At 34.9% G+C, this 22,950-nt stretch overlaps 1 pseudogene across 1 annotated transcript in view; it reads left to right on the top strand.

Annotated features, from left to right (window-relative positions):
• LOC308609671 (ubiquitin-like modifier-activating enzyme 1) overlaps nt 1-22,950 on the top strand; it is a 53,073-nt pseudogene that overhangs the window by 12,221 nt on the left and 17,902 nt on the right. The window contains exons 2-8 of the transcript in view: nt 15,446-15,580; nt 20,241-20,338; nt 20,426-20,572; nt 20,696-20,871; nt 20,991-21,095; nt 21,186-21,266; nt 21,597-21,752. The product of the transcript in view is annotated as a ubiquitin-like modifier-activating enzyme 1 (transcript). The remainder of the gene's footprint in view (nt 1-15,445; nt 15,581-20,240; nt 20,339-20,425; nt 20,573-20,695; nt 20,872-20,990; nt 21,096-21,185; nt 21,267-21,596; nt 21,753-22,950) is intronic.

Below are 22,950 nucleotides of genomic sequence, written 5' to 3'. Positions count from 1 at the left end.
TGGCTGAGACATCCAAAACTATGTTGAATAAGAGTTGAGAGGGTGGGCAAACTTGCCTTGTTCCTGATCTTAGTGAAAATACTTTCAGTTGTTCACCATTGAGGACGATGTTTGCTGTGGGTTTGTCATATAAGTCCTTTATTATGTTCAGGAATCTTCCCTCTATGCCTACTATGTGGAGGGTTTTTATCATAAACTGGTGTTGATTTTTTTCGAAAGCTTTCTCTGCATCTATTGAGATGATCATATGTGTTTTCTACTTCAATTTGTTAATATGGTGTATGACATTGGTTGCTTTGCATATATTGGAGAATCCTTGTATTCCTGGAATAAATCCCACTTGATCATGGTGTATTTTCCTTTTAATGTGCTGTTGGATTCTGTTTGCTACTATTTTGTTGAGAATTTTTGTATCTATATTCATCAGTAATATTGGCCTGCAGTTTTATTTATTCATTTATTTTTTTGATATTTTGTCTGCTTTTGGTATTAGTGATGGTGTCTCCATAGAATTAGTTTTTGATTTTTCCTCCCTCTGCTACATTTTGGAAGAGTTTTAGAAGGACAGGTGTTAAACACTCCAAGCCAGGAAGGACTGGCAGGACATCTTAAGTGATGAAGGAGAAAAACCTGCAACGAAGATATTTTTTTTTTAATATGTGAGATCACACTATGTTTGTTTTTATATGTCTGACTTACTTCTTAAGTGCTTCTTTCTTCGTCATACTTCTTCTCAAAATCTCTTACTATTAGAGATGTTGATTTAACATAGTGCTCTCAAGGTGCAGCCATTTTGTTACAAAAGGCAGCATTTTCCTTCTACTATGCCTGAGTATATTTTTATTGTGACACATTTTTTTCCTGCCACACAAAATACTTTTCTGTGCCACATTTTCTTTACCCATCTATTTAGCCTAAGTTTGTTGTTTCCTGTTATGGCATTTGAGAATGATGGTGCAGTGTACATGGGATGCAGGTGTCTTTATGATTTTGTGTGTTTCTTTTCTTTATAAAAATACCCAAAGAGTTTTTTTTTCTGGATGATTTAGTAGTTCTAATTTTTAGCTTTTTGAGGAATCTTCAAACTGGTTTCTAGAGCGGCTATACCATTCAGCATTCCTAACAAGAATGTAGGAGGGTTCCCTTTTGTCATGCCTGCTATCTTCTCTTCTTTGATAATAGACAATCTAATAGATATGAGGTGATAATCCACTACAGAGGTTTAGCACTTTCCTAATATATGTTCGTCATTAACCACTTATCAGGTATTTGTTTCTAATATTGTATGCTATTCTGTAGATTGCCTCTTAATTCTATTGATTGTTTCCTTTATTATATAGGAATGTTTCAGTTCAATTTCAATTCACTTAACTTTGGTTTTGTTGCCTGCTCTACTGCTGTCATAGCCAAGGAATTATTGCCAAGGCCAATCTCGAGAAGTTTGTTCCTTATCTTTTCTCAATGGATTTGAAACTTTTTGGTCTTATCTTTAAAGCAATTTCCCCAACACTTTTGAGATATAATTGACATATAACGTTGGTAGTTTTATGGTACACAGCATGATGATGAGATTTACATCTATGTTGAGAAATAATATGATAATAATGTTAGTTAATACTTCTATCACCTCACATGGTTACCAATTGTGTGTGTCTTCTGTAAGAAAACTGAAGATATACATTCCCAGTAACTTTTAAACATGCAATAAAGTATTGGTAACTAAGTCACTATCCTTTAATTTGGATCCCAAGAATTTACACATTTTATAACAGGAAATTTGTGCTCTTTGACAATCATCTCCCTGTTTCTCCCCACCTCACACCTATTAAATATGTATAAACTCTCTTTGTGATGAACTCACCATTTAGATTTCATAAATAAGTGGGACCACACAGTTTGTCTTAATGTCTGATTGTTTCACTAAGCATAATGCCTGCAAGTTGATTTCATGTGGTCACAAATTGCGGGAATTTCTTTATATGACTGTATAATACCCATTGTGGTAACATACATTTCTTAAGCCTTTTTATCATTGATAAACAGTTAGTGACAATGCCTTGCACATTTTAGATAAATATTTATACAGTGAACATGGGAGTGCAAATATCTCTGTAAGTTAACTGATTTCATTTCCTTCAAATATGTGTATTCAGAAATGGAATTGCTAGGTTATATGGTGGTTTTATTTTTAGTATTTTGAGGAACATCCGTATCATTTTCCATAGTGGTTGTACTAAGTTACATTCCCACCAAAAGTCTGTAAGTGTTCCCTGTGTTTTACATGTTTGACTACACTTTTCTCTCTTTTCCTTTTCATAAAAACCACCAGGAAATGTGTGAGTTGATATCCCATTGTGGTTTTATTTTGCATTTCTCTTACTATTACAGATATTGAGCCAATATTCATGTGTTGCTTGGTCATTTGTATGTCTCCTGTGGGGGGAATATATCTGCTAACATCTTCAGTCCACGTTTTAATTAGATTTTTCGCTTTTTTTTAACTGAGAGTGTTTATGTTTCTACATTCTCCTGTAGCTTGCATGCTGTTGGCAAATATTTTCTCCCATTTCACAGGACAATTCCTATGTCTCCTGTTCAGTGCCTCTTCACTCTGTTCAAGTTTCTTTTAGTGCAGAGGCTTTTAAATTTAATGTTGTCACACATGTTGAATTTTCTTTTAGTTCCTTCTACTTTTGGTATCATATCCAAAAGAATCATTGCTGAGACAAATGTCTTGGAGATTTTTTTTTTTTAATTCTCGGGATTTTGTGATTTCTGCTCATGTTGTGTTAATTCTTGAATTGTCTAAGATGCATGTTCAATTTTATTGTTTTCCATGTGGATATCCAGTTTTTCCAACACCACTCACTGTAAAGCCTATTTTTACTCCATTATTTATTCTTGTCATCCTTGTCAAATGTTAGTTGACTGGACATGGCTGAGTTTATTTCTGTGCTCTCAGTCCTATTCTATTTGTCTATTGTCTGTTTTTATGCTAGTCTCACACTATTTTGATTTCTGTAACTTTGTATTATGGTTTGAAACCACGAAGTGAGTTTCATCCAGCTTTGTTTATCTTGCTGAAAATTGCTTTGTCTATTTTCAGGGTCCTTTCTTGTTTTGTACAATTTTTAGGACTGTTATTCTATTCTAGGAAAATTGCCATTGAAAAGTTGATTGGGATTCCATTGAAACTATAGACAGCTTGAGGTAGCATGAACATTTTAACAGTATACATTCTTTCAATTCAGAAACATGGGATAAGTTTCTATTCACTTGTTTCTTCTTCAGTTTTTGTGAATATCATATTTTTAGGTGTACACATGTTTTTGTCTTCTTGCTTAAATGTATTCCTAAGATTTTATTGTTTTTGGTGCTGCTGTAAATGGAAGTGTTTTCTTTATTTTTCTGTCAGCTATTTTCTAGTTAGTGTATAGAAATGCAGCTAATTTTGTATTTTTATTTCATATCCAACAACATTACTGAATTCATTTATTAGTTCTAACAGTTTCACGGGGTTTTTGGTGGAGTCTTTAGGATTTCCTGCATACGTAATATGTCATCTTCAAACAGAGACATTTCTAATTCTTCCATTCCACTTTTGATCCCTTTTATTTCTTTTGCTTGCCTAAAGGTTCTGACTAGTGTTTCTAGTATTATGTTGAATAGGGGTGGTGATAGTGGGCATTTTTTATTTGTTCCTGTCTTAGAGGAAAGGTTTTCAGCTTTACACCATGAATATGATGTTAGCTGTGGGCTTGCTAATATATGACCTTTATTACATTTAAAATGTTTCTTCTCTCCCCAGGTAGTTGAAAGCTTTAATCAAGAAAATTTAGAAAATTCTTTCAAACATATCTTCTGCATGCTATTCGTGTCATAAATTAAATTTATTGATTTTAAAACATTAACTGCCCTTGCATCCCCAGGAATTATCCCACCTTATCACGTTGAACATTTTATTGTGCTATTGAATTAGGTTTGCTAGAATTTTGTTGAGAATTTTTGCATCTATATATAAAAGGATATTAGCCTGTATGTTCTGTGGTTTTTGCTTGTTTGTTTGTATGTTTGTTTTGTTTTCTTTTGTTTTGTGTTTCCCTTGTTATTTCCTTATCTGGCTTTGTTATTCAGGAAAATGTTGGTTATATAAAATGAGTTTGGAAATGTTTCCTCTTTTGTAGTGATTTGGGAGAGTTTGGGTAGGACTGGCAATAAATCTTCATTAAATGTTCAGTAGAATTCACCAGTGAAACTAACTGATCCTGTGCTTCTCTTTGTTGGGAGAGTTTTGAATACTGCTTCAATTTCCTAAGTCATTATTTGTATGATCAAGATATTTTTTGTTTGTTTGTTTTTTTTGCTTCTTCATGATTGTCTTGCTTCATTTTATATAGGAGTTGTTGGAGATTTATCCATTTGTGTGACCCGGTTTTTTATCATCCTTTATAATGATTTGTGTGCTATGATGTCAGTTGCAATTTCTCCTCTTTCAGTTAAAGTTTTATTTATTAAGCTCTTTTTTGCTCTTTGTTAGTTTAGCTAAAGCTTGTCAATTTTATTATCCTTTCCAAATGCCATCACTTGGATTCATTTTCTCCTAATTATCTGATATTCATTTTATTCATTTCCATTTGAATCTTTCTTACTTTTTCCTTTTATTCCTCGTGCTTAATTTGTTCATTTTTCCTATCCTTCAGGCATAAGTTTAAGTTGTTTATTTAAATCATTCCTTTCTCTTAATATAAGAATTTATGATTGCTAAAAATAATTCATTCTTTAGACTGATTTTTCTACATTCCCAAAGTTTGGGTATATTGTAATTTTTGTTTATCTGAAGGTAGTTTCAAGTTTCCCTTTTGAGTTCTTTCCTGACCCATAGGTTTTTCCAGTGTGTGCTGTATAATACTACATATTAGTTTTTTTTCACTTTTTCTATTGTTATTGATTTCTATCTTCATAACATTATGATCAAAAGTGTTGCTTAATGTGCTTTTGATCTTCTTAAATTTGTTAACGCTTGCTTTATATTCCACGACAGCATCTATCCTAGGGAATGCTCTATCTGAACTTAAGAATAATGTGGAATCTGATTCTGTGGGATGGAACTTCTATATAATTTTATTGGGTACATTCAGTGTCTTTATCAATATCCTAAGGTATAAAGTGAGAGAATATAGTCCCTTACCATTATTAGTTTTACTGTTGATTTCTCCTATCAGATCTGTTGATGGGTAATTTATATATATGTTTAATCCTGCAACGTTCAGTACATATATATTTACAATTATTATAATCTCTTGATAAATTGATCTATTATCATTGTATACTGACCTTCTTTATCAATTGTGAACTATTTTGACTGAAAGTCTGTATTACCTGAGATTGGGGGAGTCAGTCCTGCTCTTGTTTGGAAACTGTTTGGACTATCAGTTTCTATTCCCTCATCTTCAGCTTATGTGTGTCCTTAAAGTTAAAATTGCTCTTGTAGACAACATATTGGGTTTTTTTTATCATTTATATGGTAATTTAATTGTTTTACAATGTTGTGTTAGTTTCTGTTGTATAACAAAATGAATCAGCTATAGGTATACATATATTCCAAATCCACTCCCTCTTGCATCTCCCTCCCACCCTCCCTATACCACCAAGCTAGGTGGTCACAAAGCACTGAACATATCTCCCTGTGCTATGCAGCTGCTTTCCACTAGCTATCTATTTTACATTTCGTAGTGTATATATGTACATACCACTCTCTCACTTCGTGCCAGCTTACCCTTTCCACTCCCCATGTTCTCAAGTCGATTCTCTACATCTGCATCTTTTATCCTGTGCTGCTCCTACCTTCATCAGAAACTTTTTTTTAGATTCCATATATATGTGTTAGCAAAGTGTTTCTTCTTTTTCTCTTTCTGACTTCACACATTATGACAGACTCTAAGTCTATCCACCTAACTGCAAATAGCTCAATTTAATTTCTCTTTATCTCTGAGTAATATTCCATTGTATATATATGCCACACCTTCTTTATTCATTCATGTGTCGATTGACACTTAGCTTTTTCCCTGTCCTGGCTATTGTAATTACACCTGTAATGAACTGTGTGGTCCATGACTCTTTTTGAATTATAGTTTTCTTAGGGTATATGCACAGTTGTGGGATTATGGGGTCATATATTAGTTCTAGTTTTAGTTTCTTAATGACCACCATACTGTTCTCTATAGTGACTGTAACAATTTACATTCCCATTAACAGTGCTGGAGGGTTTCCTATTCCCTACACTCTCTCAAGAATGTATAGTATATTGATTTTTTGATGACGGCTCCTCTGACTAGGGTGAGGTGATACCTCATTGTAGATTTGATTTATATTTCTATAATGATTCATGCTCAACATGAAAGGTTGAGCCAACTTTCATGTGTTTTATTGCAATCTGGGTATCATCTTTGGAGAAATGTCTATTTAGGTCTTCTGCCCATTTTTGGATGGTTTGTGTTTTTTGGTTTACAGCTGCATGAGCTGTTGGTAAATTTTGCAGATTAATCCTATTTCAGTTGCTTCATTTGCAAATATTTTCTCCCATTCTGAGGGTTGTCGTTTCGTGTTGTTTATAGTTTCCTTTCCTGTGAAAAATTTTTGTTTCACTATGTCCCATTACTTTAATTTTGTTTTTATTTCCATTTTTCTAGGAAGTGGGTCAAAAAGAATCTTGCTGTTATTTATGTCATAGAGTGTTCTGCCTATGTTTTCCTCTAAGTGTTTGATAGTGTCTCACCTTACATTTAGTCCGTTAATCGATTTGTGTTTATTTTTGTGTATGGCGTTAGGGAGTGTTCTAATTTCATTCTTGTACATGTAGCCATTCAGTTTTCCCAGCACCAATTGTTGAAGAGGATGTCTTATCTCCATTGTATATTCTTCCCTCCTTTATGAAAAATAAGGTGACCATATATCTGTGGGTTTACCCCTGGGCTTTCTACTGTACTCCATTGATCTATATTTCTGTTTTTGTGCCAGTACCATACTGTCTTGATTACTGTAGCTTTTAGTATAGTCTGAAGTCCAGGAGCCCGATTCATCCAGCTCTGTTTTTCTTTCTCAAGATTGTTTTGGCTATTCGGCATGTTTTTTTTTTTTTTTTCCATACACACTGTGAATTTTTTTCTTCTAGTTCCCTCGAAAATGCCATTGGTATTTTGATAGGGATTGCATTGACTCTGTAGATTGCGTTATGTCATACAGTCATTTTCACTATGATGATTCTTCAAACCCAAGAACATGGTATATATCTCCATCTCTTTGTATCCTCCTTCATTTCTTTCATCAGCATCTTATAGGTTTCTGCATACAGGTCTTTTGTCTACCTCGGTATGTTTCTTTCTATTCTATTTGTTGCAATGGTGAATGAGAGTGTTTCCTTAATTTCTCTTTCAGATTTTCCATCATTAGCCTATTGGAATCCCAGAGATTTCTGTGCATTAATTTTGTATTGTGCTACTTTACCAAATTTATCGGTTAGCTCTATTCATCTTCTGGTAGCATCCTTAGGATACTCTATGTGTAGTATCAAGTCATCTGCAAAGAGTGACAGCTTTACTTCTTCTTTTCTGATTTGGATTCCTTTTATTTCCTTTTCTTCTCTGATTGCTGTGTCTGAAACGCCCATATCTATGTGGAGAAAGAGCTGTGAGGGTGGACATCATTGTCTTGTTCCTGATCTTAATGAAAATACTTTCGGTTTTTCACCATTGAGGATGATGTTTGCTGTGGGTTTGTTATATATGGCCTTTATTATGTTGAGGAAACTCCCCTCTATGCTTACTATGTGGAGGGTTTTTATCACATATTGGGTTTGAATTTTTTTGAAAGTTTCCCTGCATCCATTGAGATGATCATATTGTTTTTCTCCTTCAATTAGTTAATATGAAGTATCACGTTGATTGATTTGCATATATTGAAGAATCCTTGTATTCCTGGAATAAACTCCAATTGATCATGGTGTATTATCCTTTTAATGTGCTGTTGGCTTCTGTTTGCTACCATTTTGTTGAGGATTTTTGCATCTATATTCATCAGTGATATTGGCCTCTAGTTTTCTTTTTTTTATTATATCTTTGCCTGGTTTTGGTATCAGGGTGATTGTGGCACCATATAATTAGTTTTGGAGTCTTCCTCCCTCTGCTATATTTTGGAAGAGATTGTGAAGGACAGTTGTTAAACTCTCCAAGCCAGAAGGGACTGGCAGGATATATTTAAAGTGATGAAGGAGAAAAACCTTCCACGAAGATTATTATTTTTTCCTATAAGTGAGATTACACCATTTTTGTTTTTATTTGTCTGATTTACTTCTTAAGTACTTCTTACTTCTTATTTCATCATACTTCTTCTCAACATCTCTTACTATTAGAGATGTTGACTTAACATAGTGCCATTAAGGTGCACCCATTTTGTTACAAAAAGGCACCATTTTATTTCTAGTATGCCTGAATATATTTTTATTGTGCCACTTTTTTTTCCTGCCACACAAAATAACTTGCTGGGGCACATTTCCTTTATCCATCTATTCAGGCTAAGTGTGTAGTTATCCTGGTATGACATTTGAGAATGATGGTGCAGTGTACATGGTATTCAGGTGTTTTTTAGAGTCGGCATTTTTCCTTCCATTTTATAAATAACCAAAGATTTTCTTCTGGATGATTTGGTAGTTCTAATTTTTGGTTTTATGAGGAACCTCCAAACTCTTTTCTAGAGTGGCTACACCAAACAGCATTCCCAACAAGAGTGTAAGGTGGTTCCCTTTTGTCATGCCTGCTGTCTTCTCTTTTTTGATAATAGCCAATCTAACAGATATGAGGTGATATCCCACTACTGAGGTTTTGCACTTTCCTTATGTATGTTGGATATTAGCCACTTCTAAGGTACGTGTTTGTAAATATTTTATACTATTCTATAGATTGCCTGTTAATTCTGTTGATTGTTTCCTTTATTATGTAGGAATGTTTCAGGTCAATTTCACTTCACTTAACTATTGATTTTGTTGCCTTCTCTACTGCTGTCATAGTCAAGAAATTATTGCCAAGGCCAATCTTGAGAAGTTTGTTCCTTATCTTTACTCAAAGGCTTTGAAACATTTAGGTCCTATCTTTAATACATTTTCCCCAACATTATTGAGATATAATTGACATATAACCTTGGTAATTATAAGGTACACAGCATGATGATTAGACTTACATCTATGTTGTGAAATAATGTGATAATAATGTTAGTTAATACTTCTATCACCTCACATAGTTACCATTTTTTTGTGTGTGCTGTAAGAACATTTAAGATCTCCTTTCCTTGTAACCTTGAAATATGCAATAAAGTGTTGGTAACTAAGTCACTATGCTGTAACTTAGATCCCAAGAATCTACATATTTTATACCAGGACATTTGTACTCTTTGACTCTCATCTCCTTATTTTTCCCAAACCCACACCTATTAAATACATATCAACTCTCTGTTTTGATGACCTCTGCTGTTTAGATTTAATAAATAAGTGGGACCACACAGTTTGTCTTTATGTCTCTGATTGTTTCACTAAGCATAATGCCCACAAGTTGATTTCATGTGGTCACAAATTGCAGGATTTTCTTTATATGGCTGTATAATATCCATTGTGGTAATATATACAGTTCTTAATCCGTTTATTCATTGATAAACAGTTAGTGTCTATGCCTTGCATATTTTGGTAAATATTAATACAGTGAACATGGGAGTTCAAATATCTCAGTAAAGTAACTGATTTCATTTCCTTCAAATATGTATATTCAGAAAAGGAATTGCTAGGTTATACGGTGGTATTATTTTTAGTACTTTGAGGAACATCCTAATTATTTTATGTAGTGGTTGTACTAAGGTATATTCCCGCCAACAGTCTGTAAGTTTTCCCAGTTTTCTACATGCTTGACTACACTTTTCTGTCTTTTCTTTTTCATAATAACCACTAGGAAATGTGTGAGTTGACATCTCTTTGTGGTTTTATTTTGCATTTCTCTTACTATTACAGATGTTGAGCAAATGTTCATGTGTCTCTTGGTCATTTGTAGGTCTCCTATGAAGGTAGTATATCTGCTAAGGTGTTCAGCCCACGTTTTAATTAGATTATTCAGCTTTTTTTTTAATTGAATCCTTTTATGTTTGGACATTAGTCTCGTAGCAGGCATGTTGTTGGCAAATCTTTTCTCCCATTCCATAGGAGAATTCTTATGCCTCCTGTTCAATGCCTCTTCACTCTGTTCAAGTTTCTTTTTGTGCAGAGGCTTTTAAATTTGATGTTGTCACACATGTTGAATTTTCCTTTTGTTCCTTCTACTTTTGGTATCATACCCAAAAGAATCATTGCTGAGACAAATGCCTTGGAGATTTTTTTTCTGTTTAATTCTAGGCATGTTTTGATTTCTGTTCATGTTGTGTTAATTTTTGAACCGTCTAAGATGGGTGTTCCATTTAATTCTTTTCTGTGTGGATATCCCGTTTTTCCAACACCACTCAGTGTAAAGTCTATTTTTACTCCATTGTTTATTCTTGTCGTCCTTGTCAAATGTTAGTTGACTGGACATGACTGAGTTTATTTCTGGGCTGTCAGTCCTATTCTATTGTTCTATTGTCTTTTTTATGCTAATTTCACACTATTTTGATTACCATAACTTTGTATAATAGTTTGAAACCCGAAAGTGAGTTGCAACCAGCTTTGTTTATCTTGCTGAAAATTGTTTTGGCTATTATCAGGTTCCTTTGTTGTTTTGTACAATTTTTAGGATTTTTATTCTATTTCTAGGAAAATTGCCATTGAAAATTTATTGGGTTTCAAATGAAACTATAGATGGCTTTAGGTAGCGTGAACATTTGTACAGTATTCATTCTTTCAATTCAGAAACATGGAATAAGTTTCTATTCACTTGTGTCTTCTTCAGTTTTTGTAAATGTCATATTTTTAGGTGTACAGATATTTTTGTCTCCTTGCTTAAATGTAGTCCTAACATTTTATTGTTTTTGGTACTGCCGTAAATGGAAGTGTTTTATTTATTTTTGTGTCAGCTATTTTCTTGTTAGTGTATACACATGCAACTAATTTGGTATTTTTGTTTCACAGCCAACAACATTACTGAATTTGTTTATTAGTTCTAACAATTTCATGCGGTTTTTGGTGGAGACTTTAGGATTTCCTTCATACAGCATATTTTATCTTCCAACAGAGGCATTTTTACTTCTTCCTTTCCACTTATGATCCCTTTCTTTTCTTTTTCTTGCCTAATGCTTCTGGCTAGGTATTCTAATATTATGTTGAATAGGAGTGGTGATAGTGGGCATTTTTTATTTGTTCCTGTCTGAGAGGAAAATTTTCAACTCTTCACCATGAATATGATGTTAGCTGTGGGCTTGTTAATATATGACCTTTATTACATTTAAAATGTTTCTTTGCTACACAGTTAGTTGAGAACTTTAATCAAGAAAGTCTAAAAAATACTTTCAAACATTTCTTCTGCATGCTGTTCCTGTGGTTAATTAAAAGTATTGATTTTAATATGTTAACTACCCTTACATCCTTAGGAGTTATCCCACCTAATCATGTTGATCCTTTTAGTGTGCTATTGAATTTGGTTTGCTAGAATTTTCTTGAGAATTTTTCGACCAATATGTACAAGTATAATGGCCTGTAAGTTCTGCGTTTTTTGTTTGTTTTGTTTTGTGATTCCCTTGTTATATCTTTATCTGGTTTGTTAATCAGATAAATGCTGGTTTTATAAAATGAGTTTGGAAATGTTTCCTCTTTTTTAGTTATTTGGTAGGGTTGGGAAGGCCTGGCAATAAATCTTCATTAAATGTTCAGTAGAATTCATCCATGAAATGATCTGATCCTCGACTTCTCTTTGTTTGGAGAGTGTTGAATACTGAATCAATTTTCTAATTCATCATTTGTATGATCAAGACATACTTTTTTTTTTTTGTCTTCTTCATGATGGTCTTGCAACATGGTACATTAGAGTTAGTGGAGATTTATGCATTTGTGTGACCGTGTTTTTTAGCTTTCTTTATTATGATTGGTATGCTATGGTGTCAGTCACAATTTCTCCTCTTTCAATTAAAGTTTTATTTATTAAGTTCTTTTTTCTCTTCATTAGTCTAGCTAAAGCTTTGTCAATTTTATTATGCTTTACAAATACCAGCTCTTGGATTCAGTTTTTAAATAATTATATGATTATTGTTTTATTGATTTCCATTTGAAAATTTCATATTTCTTCCTTTTATTCTTGGAAATTAATTTGTTCCTTTTTCCTAGGCCTTCATGTATAAGGATAAGTCGTTTATTTAAGATCATTCTTTTCTCTTAATAAAAGAAGTTATGAATGCTAAAACTTCACTCCTTAGATTGATTATGATACATCCCCAAAGTTTTGGTATGTTGTCATTTTTGTTTATGTGAAGATAGTTTCAGATTTCCCTTTTGACTTCTTCCTTGACCCATAGATTTTTCCAGTGTGTGCTGTATAATTTTACATATTAGGAATTTTTCACTTTTTCTCTTGTTACTGATTTCTAGCTTCATAACGTTATGATAAAACAGGATGCTCAATGTGGTTTTGATCTTCTTAAATTTGTTAAGGCTTGCTTTATGTACCAAGGCAGTGACTATCAGGGGGAATGTTCCACCAGCACTTAGGAAACATGTGGATTCTGGTTCTGATGAATGGAAGTTCTCTATAAGTTTATTAGGTACCTTCTGTGTCTTTATTAATTTTCTAAGGTAGAAAGTGGGATAATATAGTTCCTTAGTATTATTATTTTTACTGTTGTTTTCTCCTATCAGATCTCTTAATGGTTGATTTAAATATTTGTTTAATCATGCAACATTCAGTACATATATATTTACAATTATTATAACCTCTTGATAAATTGATCCATTATTATTTTATACTGACCTTATTTACTGTGACTGAAAGTCTGTATTACATGAGATTGGGAGAGCCAGTCCTGCTCTTGTTTGGAAAGTGTTTGCACTATCAGTTTGTATTCCCACACCTTTAGCTTATGTGTGTCCTTAAAGTTAAAATGGCTCTTATAGACAGCATATTCCTTTTTTTTAACACCTATATCGGAGTATAATTGCTTTACAATATTGCATTAGGTTCTGCTGTATATCAAAGTGAATCAGCTATAGATATACATATATTACCTTATCCACTCCCTATTGCATTTTCCTCACACCATCCCTATCTCACCCAGCTAGGTGGTCACAAAGCACTGAATTTATCTCCCTGTGTTATGCAGCTGCTTTCCACTAGCTATCCATTTTACATTTGGTAGTGTACGTACGTCTATATGACTATCTCACTTCGTGCCAGCTTATCCTTGCCCCTGCAAGTGTTATCAAGTCGATTCTCTACATCTGCATCTTTATTCCTCTCCTGCCCCTACGTTCATCAGAACCTTTTTATTTTCTGATTTCATACATAAGTCTTAGCAAACAGTTTTTTCTTTTTTCTTTCTGATTTACTTCACGAAATATGGCAGACTCTAAGTCCATCCAACTAACCACAAAGAGCTCAAATTCATTTCTATTTATGTCTGAGTAATATTCCATTTTATATATATATATGCCACACATTCTTTATCCATTCTTCTGTCCATGGACACTTAAGTTGCTTCCATGTCCTGGCTATTGTAAATAGACCTGTAATGAACTTTGTGTTCCATGACTCCTTTTGAATTATGGTTTTCTAAGGGTATAAGCACACTAGTGGGATTGCTGGGTCATATGCTATTTCTCGTAGTAGTTTCTTATGACCTCCATACTTTTCTCCGTAGTGACTGTAACAATTTACATTCCAAACAACAGTGCCAGAAGTTTCCCTTTTCTTCACACCCTCTACAGAATTTATTGTTTGTACCGTTTTTGTTGATGGTCATTCTGACTAATGTGAGGTGATACCTCAGTGTAGATTTGATTTACATTTCTTTAATGATTCATGATATTGGGCAACCTTTCATGTGTTTTATGGCAATCTGTATATCATCCTTGGAGAACTGTATAGTTATATCTTCTGCTCATTTTTGGATTGTTGTTTGTGTTTTTGGTTTGGAGCTGCATGACCTGTTGGTAAAATTTGGAGATTAATCATTTTTCAGTTGCTTCATTTGCAAATATGTTCTCCTATTCTCAGGGTTGTCTTTTGTTCTTGTTTATGGTTTCCTTTGCTGTGCAGAAGCTTTTAAATTTCACTAGGTCCCATTTGTTTATTTTTGTTTTTACTTCCATTTCTCTAGGAGGTGGGTCAAAAAGAATCTTGCTGTGATTTATGTCATAGAGTGTTCTGCCTAAGTTTTCCTCTAATTGTTTGGTCATGTCTGACTTTACATTTAGGACTTTAATCCATTTGTGTTTATTTTTGTGTATGGTGTTAGTGAGTGTTTTAATTTCATTCTTGGACATGTATCCGTCCAGTTTTCCAAGCACCACTTGTTGAAGAGTATGTCTTGTCTCCATTGTATATGCTTGCCTGTTTTGTCAAAAATAAGATGACTATATGTGAGTGGGTTTATCTCTGGGCTTTCTATACTGTTACATTGATGTATATTTCTGTTTTTCTGTCAGTACCATACTGTGTTGAGGACTGTAACTTTGTAGTATAGTCTGAAGTGCAGGAGCTTGATTCATCCAGATCCGTTTTTCTTTCTCAAGTTTGTTTTCGTTATTCGGTGTCTTTTTATTTCCATACACATTGTGCAATATTTTCTTCTGATTCCCTGGAAAATGCGATTGATAGTTTGATAGGCATTGCATTGAATCTGTAGATTGATTTGGGTAATATAGTCATTTTTACAATGTTGATTCTTCCAACCCAAGGACATGGCATATCTCTCCATCTGTATCACCTTTCATTTCTTTCATCAGCATCTTATAGTGTTCTGCATACAACTCTTTTCTCTCCCCGGGTATGTTTATTCCTATTCTTTTTGTTGCAATGGTAAATAAGAGTGTTTCATGAGTCAAGAGGAGTTCAAGTTGTCTAAAAGCCTACATGTCATTTGTAGAAAGGGTCTAAACTTCAGGTATACCCTGAGGTATGTCTTTGCATCTATGGCCCATGGTGCCATTTAGGGGATGTCTATTCTGGAGGGGACCTATAGAGGTGGTGTTTAGGGACTGAGGGGAGGGATTTGGATGTCTCTTTGGGAGCATATCATTTTGCGCCAGGGCTTAGGAATATTTGGCAGATGGTCATTGGTGGCCATGTTTCGATAGCACATGGTATTTGCAACGTTCTCAAAAGGGAGGTGGATTTGGGTAAAATTGGAGATTTCTAATCAAGGCAGGATTTGAGGAATATTGTTTAAGTAAGGGTCCTAGTACAAGTGTTGGGATCTTGCCAGAATGACTTTTGTGACCCAAGTTCCATTATAGGGTCCTCCAAGCATTTGGAGATCTGTGTCAATAAGATTCGATTCATCGGAAATCACTTTTCTCGTAAAGATAGTCTTCAAATCAGGCTAAGAAAGGATACTGGAGATAGTCAACTGGGATCTGGAGAGAAACAGGGTACCATTAGGACTTCATTTTCTATAGTTTTACTACCATTCATGAACATATGGCGCCCTTCTTGTCAGGAATGGAGAAAGAACAGTTGTGCTGCTGGGACACAGATATTATCATGCAAAATTACATGCATTGGTTATTCATGAGGGAAAGTATAGTCCCAATTTAGAGAGGCTCTATTTAGGACAGATGTACATCTATCATGAAGAGTATGGCCTTTGCTCATTCATGTACATAAACTATGTATAATTTTCCCTAGCGGGTTATAGAGTTGTGAGCCTTGTGTCTAGCGAAGAAGTACATATTTCTGTATATGAGGAAGGGAAAGCCTTCTGGTACAGTATGTCAGTTACCTGCAAAGTTTCTAAATGAAAAATCCAGCATTGTTCTCTCCCAGCTGTGTGATCACAGGCAATTTCTTTTCAGCATCCATTGGTGGTATGAAGGTGATGATAAGAAGAACAGCAAATACTTACATGATCTTTACAGTGTGGTGAATGTATGTCTTTATCAGGTGTCATAATACACCAGGTAATTTAATAGTATTCCAGCTACTAATGTTAATTAGGTAGGATGTACTGTGTGTCACACTCTTTTTTATGCCCTTTATTCATATTTAGTCATTTAAACTCTACCAATGGGGAAAGTTACAATCATTATCCTCATTTTATAGATGGCCCAGAGAAGTGAGGTCCCTGTCTTCAGGTCACACAGCTGATAATCATGGAAAGAATTACTGTAAGGGTCCAACACTTCTCTTGTGCCAACTGCGGGCTGGAACACGAAAGGATCATTGTTTCTTCCTCAGAAAGGACAGCTAATGAGTTATGTCAGAAGATGATAGTGTAAGGCCCTCCAAAAATTCTTTACATTACAAACCTACAAAGTTGTCAGACTCAACTTTTTCAGAACTCTGGAAATTGACAAAGTTTCACAGGAACTAGGGAAGTATTTACGTGTTTAAAAATGACTGAATCTTGGTAAGATCAGCAAGCTCTAGAGACTTAAAATGGTCACAATCGCATCCTCCTTTTTTCCAGCTTAATAATAGTACATATTGAAAGAGTATGCATTCCTTTTGCATCCGAGTAGCCACCAGAAGGAGAAGAACAAAGTGAGAATTCTTTCAGAACCTCATCTCCAAAGATTTATCATTATCTGATGTGACTGAGATGTTCCTTGGAATTCTGCGTTTTCAAGACTGTCTATATTTGACATAATTTGGAGGTCACCCAGTGCAAATGTACTTTAACCTGGGGAGTTGTCAAAATAATTATGGGGGCAGAAAGAAAGTTTTAAGAATTAATGCCAAGAAAGATCCCAAATTTGATGCAAAACATCATTATACAGATTCGCCCAGCTAAACAAACTCAAAGCAGGTTAAACTCAAAGAGATCCATAGCAACACATATCATAAACTACTGAAAGCCAAAAACCAAGAGGGAATTGTGAAAGCACTGTGTAGCAACCCATGACATGTAAGAGATTCTCAATTAAGCCAAAAAAAAAAAAAAAAACAAGACTACTCATCAGACAACATGCAGGGCAGAAAACACTTCGATACATTCATAGTGCTAAAAGAAAAAAAAAACAAAAACTGTCAACCAAGATTTTTATATGCAGCAAGACCATCTTTTGAAACTGAGGACAGGATTAGGACAATTCCAGATAAGCACAAAACGGAGAAGATTTATTGCTAACTATCTGCCCTACAAGATGAGATAATTCTTGGAGAGAGTCCAAACTAAAATGAAAGACACTTTGATGATAACTCAAATCCAGAGAAAGAAAGAACATCAGTAAAAGTAATTATATAGGTAAATATAGAGGATAATTTAAACGATTTTTTGTGTGTGTGATTGTAGTCTGAATAATAGTCCCCCAATATGCCCACATTTTAATCCCCAGGACATGTATGTTATTTTATGCAGAAAACTTTGCATATATGATTATATTAGAGTCTTCAGATGGGAAATTTTCTTGGGTTACCTTGGGTGGATCTAATCAAAATATTTCTTATAAGAGGAATGAAGGAGATTTCGGTGACAGAGGACAAGTTAATGTGATGACAGAAGTAGATAATGAACTGATGTATTTGAAGGTAGTAGAAGGGGTTACTAGACTAGGAATACTAGCAACCACTAAGCAAAAAAAAAAAAAAAAGGGCAAGAAATACATTCTCCCAGCAGAGCCTCCAGATGGACCCAATCCTGCCAACATATTGACTTTAGCCCAGTAAAATGGATTTGGGACTTGTAACATGTAGTATTTTATGAGAACAATTTGTAAAGTTTTAAACAATTGAATTCCTGAAAATGTGTTAAAGCAACAATAGTAAACAAATGCAGTTACTTTTTTCTCTTACCTGATTTAAAGCATTACTCCACAGGAAAAAAAAAATTTAATTGGTGCTGATGTAAAAAGTGTATAAAGATGTAATTTATGATAAGAACAACACAAGAAAAAGGATAAACTAGATAAAAGAAAAAATTCATATTTTGAAATTAAGTTGGTATTAATGTGAACTAGGTTGTTAGAAACTGTCAGTTTACTTTATAACAACCTAACTCCAGAGCAACCACTAATAAAATGGCTCTAAAATGTATATAGTAAAAGAAATAACAAATAACCATAAAAGTGGTACACTAGAAGATGTCCAATTAAAAAGCAGATTGTCAGTATGGATTTTTTAAAAACATGACCACGTATATGTTGTTAAAGAGACAAATCTTAGTGTGAAACAAATAGATTTTAAGTAAAATGTTGCAAAGATAAGTCTCATGCCAAGAAAACTCGAAAGAGAGTTACAGTGACTATACTAACAACAGACAAAACAGATTTTAAATAAAAAAATGAGACAATGGACAGTATATATTACTGTATTATTATATTAGATTAATAATATATTATTGATAAAAGGGTAAATCTGTTGAAATACACAAGAATTATAAACAAATGCTCACCTAACAAAAAAGTTCCAGATACCTGAATCAAAAACTTACAAAATTTGAGAGAGAGATAAATAGGTTCAACAGCATATCCAAATGAATGACAAAACATATGATCACCAAGGGAAGAGAAGACCTAAACAAAACTATGATATAAACCGAGTGCACTTAACAGACATGTACACAACATTCCTCCCAAGAACAGAAGAATACAATTTCCTTTCACTTGAACTAGGAATGTTCTCCAGGATAGACTTCACGTTAGGCCATAAAACAAGTGTCAATAATTTAAATCACACCAAATTGTTCTCTGACCACAAAGGAAAGAATAATGGGCATCAGTAATAGGAGTAACTTGTGAAAACTTGTAAATATGTGGAAATTAAACAATGCATTCCTAAGTAATAAAAGAGTCAAACAGTGTCCAAGAGATATTAGAAAATACTCTGAAGTGAATGAAAATGTAAACACAACATACCAAAACATGGGATTCGGCAAAAACAGAGCACAGAGGAATATATATATATATATATATATATATATATATATGTATGTATGTATGTATGTATGTATGTATGTATGTATGTATGTATGTATATATATATATATATATATATATATATATATATATATATATATATATATATATATATATATAATACATTATATACATTTGTATAGTTTTCTCCATGTCTCTTTTGCAGTTTATTAAATATTTATTAAATATGGGTTTATAGTTTTATGAAATTGGGAAAATTTCTGCCCACATGTTTTTTGAAACTATTACTTTCGGAGCTCACTCCCATATCATTATCTCTTTCCAGAACTCCAATTACATGAGTATTAAGGCACTTGACTTTTTGACTTTCCCCCCACACACACACCTTTTGTATTTTGCATAGTTTCTTCTACTTTGTTAAACTTCCTAATTTTTTCTTGTGTGTTAATTTGTTAATCACATCTGTTATGTAAAATCACAGGTTAAGAACATTAAAACATCTATTATAAATATATTTCACATGTCAAAGAAATTCCCAAGAAAGGGGTGGGCCAAAAGAGTTTTTGAAGAAATAATGGACAAAAAATTTACAAATTTAATGAAAACCAAAACCACAGATGTTGCTGGTAAGTTTCTGGTAAGTGTTGATGGAAGGAAGGTAATTGTGAATGTTAGCGTTTTGGAGTTGTGTTTTGTGTTCCTTTAATATTTTTGAGTCTGTTCTAGAGAAATTATGTAGTTGCCATCTGATCCTTTCAGGCCTTACTTCTTTTTCTCTAGAGTGGCATTTAGGCATAGAATACCTGTGTTGTCTGAAGAAATCAGCATTGTGTTTTCGTTTTTGATTTTGTTTTATGATGTACGATACATTATTTTTATTTCTTAATTGAAGTATAGTTGATTTAAAAATTAGTTACTTTTTGCTTTACAGCAAAGTAACTCAGTTATCTATATATACATTCTTTTTCATATTCTATTCCATGATGGTTTATCTCAGGATACTGAATAGATTTCTGTGTGCTCTACAGTAGGACCCTGTTGTTTACCCATTCTATATATAATAGCTTATATCTGTTAACTCCAAACTCCCACTGTATGGGGGAGGGTGTTAGGTGAGGAAGAAGGTGGGAGGTTTTCATATTCCTGTTTTGATAGTGCTGTTGATCTTGGGAGGGAATGAATTGACAGATAACCCTTCATTCTTTTCATCCCCCAGGTCCCTACACCTTTAGTATCTGTGATACCTCCAATTTCTCTGACTACATCTGTGGAGGCATTGTCAGTCAAGTCAAAGTAACTAAGAGGATAAGCTTTGTGACTATGAGCAGGAGGGTGTGTTGTAGGGTTCCAGGCATCTCCACGTTTTTTACTTTTTTGGTTCTGATATCTTGTTCTTCACAGAAAACCTTGCCTACCTGACAGGCAGAGCCGGACTTTGTGATAACAAATTTTGTCAAGTATTCTGGCCCTCCTCAGCCACAAATTGGCTTCCAGGTCCTGCACCAGTTCCGTGCCCAGCATGGCCAGCTCTCTCGGCCACACAATGAGGTAGATGGGTGGGCAAGCCAACCAGGTCCTTGAACCAAAGCTGCTCTATGCCTTTTCATCTATTTAATTTTTCTCCCTCTCCCTCTCCCCACAGTGGTGTGATTGTTCTTTTACTCCTTCCAGGAGGACGCAACAGAACTGGTGACCCTAGCACAGGCTTGAATTCTCAAGCTCTGCCAGCAGTGTAGCAAAACAGTCTGGATGAAGACCTCATCCAGAAGCCGGCTTATATGGCCCCTGGGGATCTGGCACCCATCAACTCCTTCACTGGTTGCGTGGCTGCCCAGGAGTATATGAAGGTCAGCGTGAGTGGAGACGGACAGTGCTGGGCGTGGGCCAGGTTCCTTTCCTGCCCTGCTGCTTGCTTTCCAGCTCTGATTAACCAGTGATCACATTCTCTTTCTAACCGACTCCTCAGGGCTGCTCTGGAAAGTTTATGCCTGTTATACAGTAGCTGTACTTTGATGCCATTGAGTGTCTCCCTGTGGAAAAAGAGGCCTTTACAGAGGACACGTGCCTTCCAGTATGTGATTTGGGCCCATGGAGAAGACATTATTGTGGATCTTTTTAACGTGGCTTTTCCCTAACCCTCTCTTCCCTTCACATGACTCAGTGCCAGAACCATTATGATGGGCAGGTGGCTGTATTTGGCTCTGACCTGCAAGAGAAGCTGGGTAAGCAGAGATACATCTTGGTGAGAGAACCTTGTGGTCAAAAGCTACCTTTAGGTCCCCTAGCCTCTGGCCACCTCTTCTGGAGTCTCCTCGTGGTGTACAAGGGATGGTGTTGGCTTGTACCCTCATCTCATCCCTCTTCCATTTTCTTCACACCAGGTCCTTTATATCCTGGTCTTGTGCCTCTTTCCTTAGAGGACCATGGATATTTATGGCACTGTGACTTAAATATGCAGTCATAGATCCTCTTACACTCTCTTGCCATCTGCAGGGGTAGTGAGGACTGAGGAGTGGTTTTGTTACCCAGTGACCCTAACCATCTTGTGTCTCTCTTCTTGGCCACCTCCCAGATGGGTGCAGGGGCCGTTGGCTGTGAGCTACTCAAGACCTTTGCCATGACTGGGCTAGGCTGTGGGGAGGGTGTGGCAATCACCATTACAGACATGGACACCATAGTAAAATCCAATCTGAATCGACAGTTTCTGTTCCGACCTTGTGATATCAAGGTGAGTGGAATGGATATGGTATGTGGTTCAGCTTTGTTTTTCACTTTTCTCCTGTCTTTTTCTGGTTATCTGTCTTATTGCCTTTGGACTTTTTTTTTTTTTTTTGGTACACGGGCCTCACACTGTTGTGGCCTCTGCCATTGTGGAGCGCAGGCTCGGGACCTTCAGGTCTAGCGGCCATGGATCATGGGCACAGACGCACCATGGAATGTGGGATCTTCCTGGACAAGGGCACGAACCCATGTCCCCGAAACGGCAGGTGGACTCTCAACCACTGCACCACCAGGGAAGCCCACCTTAGGACTTTTTTGTTTGTCTCTTTCCTTCAGTTCTTACCTTATTTCTTTTCTCTACCACTCACTCTTTCTTCCAGGAGATATTTATTGAAAACTTATTACATCTTTCATTTGTGTGTTTAAACCTGTCCCCAGCCATCTTTTTTTTTTTTCTTTGGTTTTTGGTTACAGCTAATGTGGAACTCTGGAAGCTAGATTATAGAGGGATCTATCTGGGGCGTCTCTGTAAAGTTCAGTGTTATTTTGCCTGCCCAGTGTTTATCTTTCCTTTCATTTTATCATGCAAATACTAGGTACTACTTAAGTAGTTAGAATATATAAGATAGCAAATGAAAGGTTTCTGCTTTTGTCTAGTGAGAAGACATAGTAAATGAGAGATTCTCTTATGCAGTGGAGGTTGGCAGCACTCTTTCCTCAAGTCCAAAAGATCACAACTCTTTTAAGAATACTAAGACATTATGTCCTTTTTATCCTCATTTTATCAGGTGAAAGGGTAATTTTCCACTCTGTTCTAGGAGGCTGTCCATAACCCAAAAACACAGTATTTTCCAAATGACCAGACCAATTCATGATGATACAGAACTGTGCATTAACTAAAGAGCCATTCAAAATACAGAGAAAGACAGTGGGTATTGATGTGGATCAGTATTTTACCTTTCAACTAAACTTTAAAGAAATATCGCTTGTCAAGTTTTGATATATATATAATTTTAAATATCAACAGTCATCTGAAAATGTTATTGATTTTTTTTCTGTGAGGGTGGATATCCCTGACATCTTTCAAGCAAAACATGTAATACATTAAAGTCAGTAAATAACGAAAATTCAGTTATCTTCTAAGACATTATATAAGTAAAATTTGTAAAACTGTAAATACAGATTGACTCCTGTCATTAACGCTT

Source organism: Mesoplodon bidens (assembly GCF_964165515.1).
Source record: "Mesoplodon bidens genome assembly, chromosome: Y".
In the NCBI taxonomy this organism is placed as follows: domain Eukaryota; kingdom Metazoa; phylum Chordata; class Mammalia; order Artiodactyla; family Ziphiidae; genus Mesoplodon; species Mesoplodon bidens.
This window is presented reverse-complemented; position numbering and strand designations above follow the sequence as displayed.